Source organism: Cornus florida, unplaced genomic scaffold (assembly GCF_030987335.1).
Source record: "Cornus florida cultivar Cherokee Brave unplaced genomic scaffold, ASM3098733v1 CherokeeBrave_3.0.0_Hap2_Chr10, whole genome shotgun sequence".
Taxonomy (NCBI): domain Eukaryota; kingdom Viridiplantae; phylum Streptophyta; class Magnoliopsida; order Cornales; family Cornaceae; genus Cornus; species Cornus florida.
The window spans coordinates 32,870,139-32,884,583 of NW_026775580.1; the positions used below are offsets into that span (position 1 = coordinate 32,870,139).

General features: G+C 34.4%; 1 pseudogene; it reads left to right on the plus strand.

Moving 5' to 3' along the window:
* The first annotated feature begins 9,283 nt into the window (after positions 1–9,283).
* On the plus strand, positions 9,284–14,111 carry LOC132279581 (cytochrome P450 734A1-like; annotated as a pseudogene).
* The last annotated feature ends 334 nt before the right edge of the window (positions 14,112–14,445 follow it).

Below are 14,445 nucleotides of genomic sequence, written 5' to 3' on the forward strand. Positions count from 1 at the left end.
TGTGAGTACCTTATGCGGTACAATTAGGATTCTCCGTCGGCATTGCTGTGGAAGATGTAGGATTCCTAGACGGTGGTGGTGTGAAAGTTGCACGATTCCCAGTTGGCTGTGCTGTGGAAGATGTGGGATGCCCAGATTGTACTGGTGATTCACCGAAGGTCTAAACTTCCAATTTGTTCATCAGTGTAGCGATTTGCAAGTCCTTCTCTTCAACAGTCTTTGTGTGGTTCTCAATGGCACAAGACATAGTTGTTAGTTATTCCTCCATCGTGGTAGCTCTAGTCATCATAGCAACGACTACATCTGAGTATGATAGGCCTTGAGAGTCAATGTTCCTTAAAGTGATTGATTGCTCCAAAGTCTGCCGTAGTGACTCTGAGGGTGAACCGACACTAAAGTGAGCATCATAGACGGAATGAGGTAAATCTGGTGGCGGAATCTCCTCTAGAACGACATCAGGGTTCTTGACATGTTGAGTTTTCACGTTCCTCGGCTTTGCAGGATTGGTTTTCACCAAGTCTTGCTGATGTTTGGATGACACCATCGCCTGGGACTTGCTACGTGTCACAGGGCCCGCCAAGGTACTTCAATCACTTGATTTGGCCTTCGTGCCACTTTTCATAGTGGCTTTGGCATCGACCTTTGTAGTAGCGATGTTCTTTTAGGCTTTCTTATCTGTCGGAGTCTTAGGGGGAGCCATAAAATCTGATAGAAAAGAAACTTGATGGTAGGAGAAAGAGATGAGAGGTAGAGTTCGAGTCCCACCGGGGGTGCCACAAATTTGTGCAGACAAATTTTGTAAGTCTGCAATAGAAACAAAATATGGAGCACATAATATAATATTTGATTAATTTCGATAAATGGGGTACAATCCTCTGTAATATTCTTTACAAAAGAAAGAGTACAGTCCTCTGATTCGATCTCCTGTTTGGTTGGTTGGATCCAAGGGCTGCACGAGCTTGATCTTGAATCACCGTGGAATTTGGTTGACGAACGGCACGTCTTTGGCTATGCTTGTTGTTGATTACCGTGGAATTTAATGAAGAACGGCACGATTTGATGTGCTTAATGTTCTCCGTTTTTGTGTTTGGATGTTGGGGATGAGAGTTTTCTCTGGAATTCTGGATTTTTGAATTCTGAATTTCTAGACCCCTTCTTCTTCTTCCAGGCCTCTATTTATAGGCTTATTAGATTAATAAAATGATAATACGTGTCATCTTCGGATAAGGATAAAATCATAACTGGGCCGGGCCGGTTATATTGTGATAATTATCCTTTAAAATAATTATTCTAAATATAATTTATTAGGAATAATTATTTTTGCATTTAATTATCTAGGTTGGGCTAATTAAATAATTTAAGTGGACCAAGCTTGGCCAATTAAATAACTTAATTAAACATTAGGCCTATATTTCATGGGCCCATTTGTCAAAACCAAAGTCCACTAAAATTTTAGTGTCTACAGTATCATTAGCTTTAATCACTAATACCTATCAAGCCATCTTTGGTGTGAGCGAATAGAATCAAATGAAGTGGGAATTGAATGTTTTTGTTTCCATTCTTTAGTTTGGTAACTTACTTTAAAGTTGGAATGATGATTCTTACCCATTCTCCAAGAATAGTGATTCCCACTAATTCATTCCACTTTCCAACTAAAGTAATGACCATTTCATTCTCACTTTAAAAATAATAATAAATAAATAAATGAATAGAAAAAGCATTTAATGAAATGTCGGCTACATATATATATATATATGTTTTACAAAAATAGGATATTTTTCTGTGCAACCAAACATGGAAATGAGAATGGTCATTCCATTCCCATTCCATTCTCTGATTCATTCCATTCCCACTTTATTTCATTCAACCACACCAAACTAGCCCTCAAAGTAATTGATGTATATTAATGATCAAAGATATAATTTTTTACATATAGACTAAAGGGATACATAATCTAATTCTATATAAAGAGTCCTTACAGATATGTAATGTGATGTATATATAAAACAAATATATATATATATATATATATATAATTTGATATACATGGTGATTGAAACTTTAATAGACAACAAAGATACTAGATTAAAATGAAACCTAAAAAGAAGATTACAACTTTCTAAATAGTTAATTATCTTCTATTTTTAAATGAGTTCCAATTATATTTGGCACATGCATAGCCACGTAAACTAGGTGAAATAGTAAATTTTTATTTATCGGGGCAAATAGTAGGACTCATATATATATATATATAATATCTCCTAACAAGCATTGCATGTCACAATGAAAACATATATCAACCAAAAATAATCAAAGCTGAAACATTGGCTATATATATAATTATATATATACACAATAAAAATAAAAACTTATTATTATATTATTAAGGAAATTAAGAAAAACATGAAAATAAAAATCAAATCAAAGTCGAACACTGTTTTTGGTAATATATATTTTCCATAGAAACCCTAGGTTCCTTTATAGTTTACTCCCATTCTTTTTTTTTTTTTCCTAGTTGGTACTCACACGCGCATGTCTCTTTCGAGACTAGAACCTCTGACCTCCCATTGGGAAGTAAGAGATTGATACCATTAGGCCACTAACCCATTGGTAGTTTATTCCCATTCTCAAAGTCCGTCTCCCCTAACTTTCCAAAAAAAAAAGCCTGTCTCCCCTCCTCTCAGTTTCCATCGCCCGTTGTTCCAGATCAGATTCGCCGTTCACAAGTTTCAGCCACTGGCTAGCTGTCTCTCAACTCTTAAGCATGCTGCTATCTTGTAAGTATGGCAAGCTAATTTTTTTTTTTTTAATGTTCCAGATCAGATTCGCCGTTCGCAAGCTTCAGACTATAATTAAGTATGGGCTGGGCTTGGGCTCACTAGGCAAAATTATGCCTAGGCTTGGGCTGAAGATTTGTACGTTGAGCTGAGCCCGAGTTAAGTGTCCAACCTGCCCGAGTTGCAGCCCTATCAACAACTCTTGTGATACTTGGTCCAAACTCCAACCATAGGCATCAGACATCATAGGAGTCCAATCCAACAATTAGCCAATTATCCATGAGATCATACTCATAGTTTACTCTAGAGTTAGTAACCATTTGAACATCAGTGATGCATAATTGTACAAGTTGAAGACACCAAAATCCAATTTAAGGTAAGCTATCTTCCCCAAAACTAATTGAAAATAGCCTCAATAGATAAATTGTATTTTCTCTTTCATCAATTATTCAATTATTTGCTGAAAATAATTATCATATCAGCCATGTATATTTGTTATATAGTAAGAGAAAATAATGTTATCACATATATATATATAGTTGGATTAGGATATGCTTTTGGACTAGCTGTATTATAATTTATGTGTTTCTATTAATTTTTTTATACTTTCTGTTTCTATTAAATTTTTTAGAGTAGGTGTAGTGTAATGGTGACGATGGTTTCATTACGATTTCATGCTCTCGAAGTTTCATAAAGTTAACCACATATATATATATTTTTAAAATCTAGATTTGGTTCTTAACAAAATTGACAGATTTAAATCAACAACATAAGAGCGAGACGTGCCCATCATTTTCGTAACTTCGATTTTTCTCGAAAAACAAAACAATTTACCCCAGATTACATATAGTTGCTTTTTAGAGTAAAACAATTTCCATGGTCATATAGTGCTAGAACTACTCACATTCAATTTTATAAAAATCAATGGACAGCATAAGAATGTCACTAGAATCCACTCTATGAATCCCATTTAAGTTACATGATATTCCAGATCCCATTGTCATAATGATAACACAGATGTTATACCAAAAGCAAGATAATCTTGCTAAATACATAAAATTTAGAAAATAGGTAAACATTTAAAACACTTATAATGCAGGAATGAAAAAGAAAAATAACATGAAGTATATGATGATCATATATATATATATATATATATCTAACATTTTTTGTATTTCAAGAGACACAAAGAATGTGTTGTTTCAAACAACCATCATAACCAAGCCTAATCAATGACTGTTTTCTAATCTCTTGTCATGGAAAAGGGAAAAAACAAGCTTAAATTTTGAAAGATAAAAACCTTTTTGAGAATCAAAGCAATCCAAGATACATACATCATTATTGGAATTATTGTTTCCACATGTTTAATAATGTAGCATTGTTTCAATTGCATTCTACAACTCCTTAATGCTATATTCATATTATTGAACCCCAAAAATGTTTCCAGTAGTTTTATTTTTCTTCCTCTATTTGTTTGTGAAACATCTATAGCTTAAGGAAAGCATTATATAAAAATGCATCAATATAGAGAGAGAGAGTGTGTGTGTGTGTGACGGAAAAACAAATCGAACTATGCTAGCAGATTAAAACCTCGTAGAGATATGATTGTGTAAGCACCTATTTTCTGGGTCAAATTGAGAATATATATATGTAGGGTAATATCACAAAACAATGTGAGGAATACAAAAGAGAGGAATAAGGGAGATAAGATCAGTCCAACTTTAGGGATTAAAGTGCTGGTAGATGGGAAGAATCGCCTTAGAAACCTTGGCAGAGACCGATTATGGAGTTCTTTTTTATCTCCCTGTATCGTCTTTCATCCTCTCCTTCACCATTTTTTTATAGCCTTAGTTACAAAGGTCTTTACCTATTGGTTCAACGGGTAAAGTGGATAAAGTCTCATTCCCCTCTGTTGGTCATGGTGCCTTATCCTAGCCTTTTTAGACTTGTGGTCAGGTCTATGTACCTTTTTTCACACCTTAGTGTCTGTACCTCCATAAACAGGCGTGATCCTCATTAAATGTGGTTTGGCATATTAGAGGGTGTTGGATTGAATTAGTAGTGACTATAAGGGTCTCTACTTTTGTTTCAGGCTTTCCCTCCACTTTTTCCTAAGTTGGTTCAGCTATCACGAGACTCAAAGTTGGTCTTCCATCCTCTATTCTAAAATCAAAGGCCTTGAAGATTCCTACCACTACTCTTCACCATTCTGGTTTGTGGCTCTTTGAGTCGAATCAAGGGCTTAGGCCATCAACCGACAGTTTATGGTTCGAGGTCAGATCGAGGGTCTAGACCTATTGATTGTCAGTTCATGGTTTTGAGTATGGGATTGAGATTCTAGGTCCATTAACCATCAGTTCATGGTTTGGAGTCGACTCGAGGCTTTAGGTCCATCGATCGAGATTCTGTGGCTTGGAGCCGAATCGAGTCTGTTTTGTTGTCATATGAGTAGTAGTTCTTTTTTTTAGTGTATAATTTGGCTATGTTATATTTTTCAAAATATGTTAACGAGATGAGATTTTTGTTTGAACAAAACATGCAAGTGTACTTTCATTAAGATGTCAAAAGAGTACATAAATAACTAACTTGTAATGACCCGAACTCGTGGGTATGAATCGTTATCCGGGTCCTAATCCGACCCTAGAATTCACAAGGAAAAAATGGTCATTATACACCTTACCAAGTGTTAAGAGTTATAATGAAGTCACACTAGTTGATTCTAACCACATTGGTTCATGAAAAGGATGAAGATTCCAACTTCGGATTCGCACTAGACCCCGAGAGTTTACAAGGGTAAAATGGTCATTTTGAATCATAATTACAAAATAAGACCAGTACTAATGAAAAGAGGGTTCAAAATCTTTCAATTTGGACTCAAGAATGATTTGAATCGGGTTAGAAACGAAGACAATATAGTCAGTCAAAGTTTGGTCATCAACTGAGGCATTTGTTTTGTACATTTAGTCAACTGATCAAAAATAGATGTGATTAATCATTTTTTTTCTCAAAACTCCCAGAGGGTGCTCGATTAATCATTTAGTCGACCGATCATAAATAGATGCGATCAATTATTTTTTTCTCAAAACACTCCAGTCGGGGTCATTTAAATCATTTTTCTCAAAACTCCCCAGAGGGTGCTCGATCACCCTCCCAAGGGTGATCGAGCACTGTTTCCTAGAAAGGGGTGCTCGAGTACCCTTGGAGGGTGCTCGAGCATTGTTACGTGAAACAGCTCGAGAACCTTTATTTTAAGCCATATTTTTCATTGTTAAGGGTCCTAAAGTATGTTACTAAGTCTCATCCACACAAAAGCACGAAAATATATCATTATAACATGTAAAAATCCATTCAAAATCAAATCTAAGCCATGAATTTATCAATTAATACAACAAGAACAACTATGAACATAAACTCATAAAAACCTATATTCTAGATCAATTTAAATATGGATTCCAATTTTAATAATCCGTTAAATATCCCTAAAGTTATACTAGAGACATATAGATCACGTATCTAAGGGAGAAGTGTAGAAGAGAGAACTTGCCTTAAACTTTCGGATTGAAAGTTAAACTCCTTCTTCCTTATTCTTCTCTCTAATGGTCCTTCTTCTTCTTCTTCCTTCTCTCTCTTCCTCTTTCTCTCTCTAGCTTTTTAATTTTCTCTTTCTAGATCTACTCTGTATATATATATATAGGTAAAATATACTACCTATATTCTAAACTTACACATACGTTTGACAATTCATAAACTAGGTAACTAATTTAATAAAATATTATTTTTAATGAAAGTAATATAGATATTTATATACACCTCATTATATATATATATATATATATATATATATATATATATATATATAACTATTAATCCTCAAGGGTCACTATCTAACCCATTTAGGATCCCACTCAAATAGTCCAAGACCCATCTAGTTGGTCCATGAACTATAACCCAAATCCTTTAAATTAAAATAAAAATAAAACTAAAATAAAATCATTTAACTAACACAATTAAACATTTAAAACAATTCAATCACACAAACACATCACATGGAATAAAATAAGAATACACATATAATTAACCAACATAAATAAATTTAATTAATTCAAATAAAACAATTTAACAAAAAAATAATCAATTAAACACCTAATTAAATATAAAAGCAAATAAACAAATAGCCACATAAATAAATAAAATGTAATTAAATAATTAAATAAAATCCAATTAAATCTTTTGAAAATTAGGGGTATTACAGAATGAGACCACAAAAGTTACAAAGATGGTCTCAAAACTATTTCTATCCGCAAATACATACAATGACCATTGAATACAAGCTCGTGGAAAAATAAATACATGTACATTACATTTTTTCAAAACATCAAATATTACATTGATTACAAAAGAAATCAAAGGAGTCCCTCTAATCTCGTCTACGCTTGTGAGGGAATATCATCCACCACTTTATTTCCATGACCTGAAAAATAGTAATAAAAGGGTAAGGACAACGGCTCAGTAGGAGGTGCCTAAAACGCACTTCTTAATGATTCCATGAATTATAGGCAAAGAATAGGTTATAAAAAAGGGATCATGCTTACTTTGGAGGAGATAGACCAAACAAGCATCATTATGCAAATCCAAACAAAATTGATAACATGCAATGCAATGCCAATGTCACTCCCCATTTTTCAAAATCTTTGTTAACGCAATAACTGTCAAACCGTTAATGTAATCCAGTCCAGGGCGACTCTCCGGCGCCATGAGAAAAGGATTAGCTAATTATCCCTGACTTAAGACAACTCCTTAACGTCATTTAGGGCCTAGTTAACTCAACCACGCGTAGGGCAGTCTTCATATGTTTCCTCTAGGTTCCATTAACCCCACAGATACAAAACGACTCCTTATTGTCCGGTTTTCACAAACTTTCATTCGAAAACTCCCAATTTAAAAATCAATGCCTCTTTTCAAGAAAACAATTTTCCCCTTTACTCCCACAATGCCAATACAATAATGTTCCAAGGATTTTTACATCATGCCAACATGAAATTTTATACATCAAACTATAATCATACTTGCAGGCTTTGGGAGTAAACTAACACAACAATTCTCATGAAATCAACTTATTAATCATGGCATTTTAAACATGAAAATCATGTAATAAGGTAACCATCACATAATCCACATAAGCATGCAATCCAACACTTCATAGGCACATAAAGCATGTATATCATCAACCACAATTACAACATTAACATTTCATATTATATAATAAAAAATTACACATGCTATAGCATAAATATAATAGAATTAACTCACGAAAACCAAAGGATGTAGGCTTTAAAGACCCCCACCTCAATAAGAAGAGAAAAGACAAAGATCAAAACATGAAGGAAGAGGGAGAATCGGAGGCTTGAAATATAGTTTTAGAGATAGAAAGTATTTGTAGAGAGAGAGAAATCCCACGGTTAGAGGAGAAGAATAAGATGCAGAAAATCAGCTACACTTGCCCACTTATCACATGTATAGTCAAAGATGGGGCCCACCCTTGACTCACCAAATGACCACCATGCCCTCCTATCCATATACACATCACAACATGCTATAATTGGGTAAATAATTACATAACCACATAAATATGCTCTAAATAATGATATATGAAATGTAGTGACTCTGAGAAAAAGTTCTAAGTACGAAAAATCCAGGTGCGGGACCCATCTGGACCTCCCTGACCAAAAATTCGAAAAATGCTAAAATGACTCAAAATGCATTTCTAAGAGTTCTAAATTCTAAAAAATGCCCTAAATCACTCTCAAGATCCTCGTGGCACGCCAACAGGTGAGCGGCATGCAAAACGTCACAAGAAAATTCTAATAATAATAATAATAATTTTGTAGTAACAAATCTAATTAAAGAAGGAAATATATAATATTAAAAAATTGAATCACTATAAAAGGAAATCTAATTAGAGAAGAAAATAAATAATATAAAAAAACTTATTTATTTAATTCAATAAAAGGAAATCTAATTAGAGGAGAAATACTAATAATATTATAGCAGTAGGAAATAGTAAAATTCAATAAATAGAAATCTAATTAGAGAATAAAATGTATAATTTATTTCAATAAATACATAATAATAATTTTATATCAAAATATACCAATAAAATCCTAAACTTAGAATTCTATATATAAAATTATTTTTATATTTAATTTTAATATTTTAAAATGTTATTTATTTCAATAAATTTATTAATATATTATATATAATAAATAATAATACAAAATTATTCTTATATGTATGTGTGTGTGTGTGTGTGTAAAGTATTCACAGGCCCATTTCTCCAAGTTTGGCAACAAAAGCAAAAGGTCGAAGGGTGGGCCCCATCTTTGGAAAAAGTTTAGAGCTCGATGTTAGGGCCGAGTAGCAGCAACTAAATTTGTTAACAACGATTGCAACCATCATACGATTTTCAACGCCCTTCTTCTTCTTCTCCTTCCTTCCTTATTTTATTTTATTTTTTTGATATCTAATCACCAAAATAGGACCCATCATTTGATTCATTTCGACCCCATCTCTCTCACTCTCTGACCTTCAACCATGCATCTTCTACTTGTTACTCTAATCTTTCTACTTTTTATATTCTTCTTCAAACTCACACACTCCCTCATCTGGGTTCCACTGAAGATTCAAAAACACTTCAGGAAATAAGGCATTTTGAGTCCTAGCTACCGTCCGATCTTCGGAAACTCGGCCGGGATCAGACGGCGTATGCACGCCGAAGCAGAATCAAGACCAATTGTTTTTAACCATGATATCCTTACTCGGGTGATGCCACACTTCTACAACTGGTCAACCATTTATGGGAAGACTTTCCTGTTTTGGTTTGGGGCAAATCCTCGTTTGGCTATAGCCGAACTGGACGTGATTAAGGAGGTAATGCTCAACACCAGTGGTTCGTTTGAGAAGTTGAAGTTAAGGTTGTTAAAATCGGGATTCTACGCAGAATTGTTTTAGTCTTCGTAGAATCGGAATCGTAGAATCGGATCATGAATCGTAAGATTCTACCAAATTGTGAAAAAATAATTGAAACTAACTTCTTAAATAATAAAATCTATAAAATATAATAAATATAAGGCCAAAACACACAATCAAATATATCTAACCTTACTACAGCCTATTAAAGAATAAAATTTGACATTTAAGAGATATTTTTTGCCCTGTAAATAAGTAAAATGACTTCCCCCAAAATTTTTTACCCTCCCGCAAATTGTGCACAATTAAAATTACACTTAAAAAAATATTATATAGATAAATAAAAAATAAAAACCTCATTCACATTTCTATTATGAAACATTTCATTATTAGGGAGCAAAAAATATATAAATAAATAATAAATAAAAAACCTTAAACACAATCAGCTAAAGGCCTATTAATTTCTTACACCTAATCCGCTAAAGGCCCATTGATTTCTTTTTTATTTGGAAAACTATGGACGGCAACCCTGAGAGGCGGAATACCCTTTTCTTCCTGAGATCACAAACACTACACTAGAGCTTTCCCTTTAGGGCGTGAGTTGTCACTTCCAATTATGGCCTCAGCGATAAAGAAGAGGGGAGCAGCGATGAAGAAGAGGGGATCAGCGACACGAGCGGCGACCAGAGGGGAGTGATCAGTGAACGACGAAGACCAGCGACAGATGAAGCAGCGACTGGCGAGCAGCGGTTGGCGATCAATGACGAAGACCAGCAAACAGTTCTACCAGCGAGCGAGCAAGGACGAAGGTACCATGTTTTGCCTATTTATGTGATTTTAATCTGATTTCTGTGACTGTCCAGTGAATTCCTATCTTCTTTTCACCTATTGTATAGTCGGAGTGATGAAATCTTTAGGATTATTCTTTGGCGTGTATTATGAAATTGGGCTTAGTCTTTGACAAATTAGGGTTAGTTTTTGACAGTGTATTATGAAATTTGTAGAATCGATCGAATCGTATAGAATCGTACGATTCTACGATTCTATCCCCGATTCTACCGATTCTACACTCGATTCTACCAATTGAACGATTTTGTTACGATTTGAATCGATTTTGGATTTTGAATCGTAGAATCGTGCGATTCTACGACTCAGCATCGCGATTTTGATAACCATGGTTGAAGTCCAATCCTCAGTCTAAGCTGCTATTGGGGGATGGACTTATTAGGCTGATGGGTGAGAAATGGGCTGTTCACATCACAAACCAGGCCTTTAACATGGAGAGGGTTAAGGTTGTCCTCTCTTTCCATCACACTGTCTCTCCTTTATTTTAAAATTTTCAACTAAAAATTGCTTTATCAATCTCCATCTTAATGCTAAAGAGAAACATGTTACTGTGAGAAGAGTAAGATCTTTTATGTGGCTTGCGTGGTGGATGATTTGGTGTTTGGATCTGTTGACTTGGTAGAACATGTCCCTCTCCTATGAGTTAACATTTGACCTCCTATTATGTCCTGGATTAATGTGTTTTTTTTTTTTTTTTTGCAAGACAAGAGTTAGAAGTTAAATTAGTAGATGCAGTGAGTTGAAATTTGGTATTTTAAAATTTACTGGAGGTGTTAACCCATTGGATTATCAATGTATCTACAAGTTTTAACGTGACTCATCCCAACATTTTTAGTAGAACCTTGTTATTTTGGTCGAAATCAGGTGGTGGGCCCCACCCCTTGTTGTGTCTATCAACTAAGGGCCGATACCACCTGTAAAGAATTATTCTTCTCACTAATGTACTAAAACCATGTCCACCTTTGGAAATAGTATCCATTCTAAAGTGAAAGAGTGAGAGTTCAAGTCCTAATAAAGGTAAATGGGTGTGCGAGCATAGCTAGACCTGTGAACATGTTAGATTCGGATAAATATTTTACTCGATCCGATCCGTTTCGATAATTCGACGGATTTTTTGTAAGTGAATCCATATCCGATTTGTTAATAAATGGATATTTGATCGGTTCCGATAAAAATTTAATTTAATTTATTTTTTTATAAAAAAAAAAAAAATTAATGTCAAAAGATAATAAAAAACAATGATTAGAAAAAATTGATAGGAAATAAAAGATAAATAAAATAGGGAAAAAAAAAAGAAAAGAAAAAGAAAAGATCATTTACTCTTTGTTAATGAATAAATATTATGACATTATTAATATGTATATTACAAGATTTATTAGTATATGTGTGAGAACACCATACTATTGTACATGTAACATTATTATTATTATTATTATTTGTTACATCTAATATAAATATGATAGGAGTGTAGTATATATATAATATAAATTATTATTATTATTATTATTATATATAAATTTAATAGGATCGTATTAGTATAAATCAATATCCGATTTGTTAAGGAGTCGAATTATCGGATTCGGATCGTAATTGAGTTTTCAGATTTTTTGTTGAATCCATATATGAGTAATAGGATCAGATTCAGATCGGATTTTAATCCATTGACAGGTCTAAGCACAAGCCCTCGTAGAGGCAAATGGGTGTGCCAGTTTCTTGCCCCCAAAAAACAAACAGCATAAAGATATTCTTGCGGTTAATCTGGCGCAAGTCCAATGCAAATTCAACTTTAGTTTTATGACTTTATATTCATAGGAATGCTTTGACAGTGGTGACTGAGGCTCCTAAATTTTCTATGGCCTAAATTATATTTTGACAGGGTACGGTTTAGTGCCAGAAATTGTGGCTAGTACTATTAAGATGCTGGAGAAGTGGGAGGAACAAAGAGGAAGGAGAGATGAATTTGAGGTGGATGTGCACAGAGAACTTCGGAACCTCTCAGCAGACATTATATCGAGAACGGCTTTTGGGAGCAGTTTTGAAGAGGGGAAGCACATTTTTGAATTACAAGAACAGCAAGTTAGTCTGACGTCAGAGGCTATAAGGAGTATCTATATTCCTGGATTCAGGTATAATTAGTTATTATTATTACCTCTAGATAGTAGGAATTACGAATCCTTTGTAAACGTTCCATATCAGACCTAGCTTTTTTGAGTTGTTATTTTGTGTTTCTTGATTTGGGCGAAAGTTGTTATGTTTTTCTCTCTCAAAATTGAATTATATACAGGTTTTTGCCCACTAAGAAGAACAGAATAAGGTGGAGGATGGAGAAAGAAACAAGAGATTCTATTAAGACTTTAATTGGGAAGAACAACAAAAGAAGAGAAAATTCAAAAATTCTACTTTCCTTGTTAATGTCTGCCCACAAGAACCAGGATGGAAAAGAGGAGAGATTGCAGGTGGAGGAGATCATAGACGAATGCAAGACCTTCTGCTTTGCTGGAAAGGAAACAACTGCCAATCTTCTGACTTGGGCACTTCTCCTCCTGGCATTGCATCAAGAATGGCAGAGTAAGGCACGAGAATAAGTGTTTAGAATTTGCAGAGACAATGGGCTCCCTGCTGCAGAAAATTTATATGACTTCAAGATGGCAAGTAAATTATAGATGACTTACCGAGTTTTGAAACAATCCACAACTGAGACTTTTTTATGATGGCATAATAACTTGTTAGTAGAAGTGTCACAAATACTTGGGTGAGAGTCTTACATGCACTAAGAAATATCATCAACTTGAGCAGAACAAAGCTTTTCTTGCAATTTGCTTGAAGACCTGTAAGATCAGCAATATGGATGTGTAAATTTAGAAAACTTAACCTCGCTTGTCCTCGTAGTGGTACTTTATAGAACGACCACAATGAAGTAAAAGATTGTGAATTTAGCATTGCTTCATGACTAAAACAATAGTTTAACAGCTCATTTAGTATTTTAGCATGTATTTTTACTGTTTGATGCCTAACAATCCTGTCACAATATATTTTTTATGGGCTCAGCATCTTTGATATTGCTTCTCCTTTTGCTCACACAATTTTATATTTTCTTTGACAGTTGAGCGTAATACTCAATGAAACACAGAGACTCTACCCTCCAGCGGTGATGATGACGAGGCAAACGTCCAACAATGTTAAGCTAGGGAGCCTTACATTCCAGCTGACACGCAACTCCTTCTGGCCATGACTGCTGTTCATCATGACAAAGAGATATGGGGAGTAGACGCTAATGAGTTCAATCCGTTGAGATTTGCTGATCACCGAAAGCATTTAGCCTCATTTTTTCCGTTTGGGTTAGGTTCCAGAATCTGTGTAGGCCAAAATTTAGCTGTGGTTGAAGCAAAAGTTGTTCTTGCTATGGTCATCCAACATTATTCTTTTGAGGTGTCACCATCCTATGTCCATGCCCCCATGCACTCTATTACCTTACAACCGCAATATGGTGCACACATCCGGTTTAGGAGGATTTTGAATTGAAGCTTTGTTAAAAGTCTCAAAGTAGTTGTTGTTTGTTCGTTCGAGAGAGAGAGAAAGAAGTGTCGAAGTTGCTGTTGTTGAGATGGTTGTTTTTTACTTCTTTTGGTCCAACGTGAATGATAAAATTATATAGTTACCGCCATAAATTCTTTTAGTTTTAATTTAATTTATATATATTAGAATATTTATAATGTTGCCACCATAAATTCTTTTGGATGCATGCTGTGAAGCGCGACACGGCTGGATGAACATGTGTTCGACACACCTGACAAATGTCCTCGTCCTTTTTTTTTTTTTTGGTCAATTTATCAGACACGTTTGGACACGCCTGTGA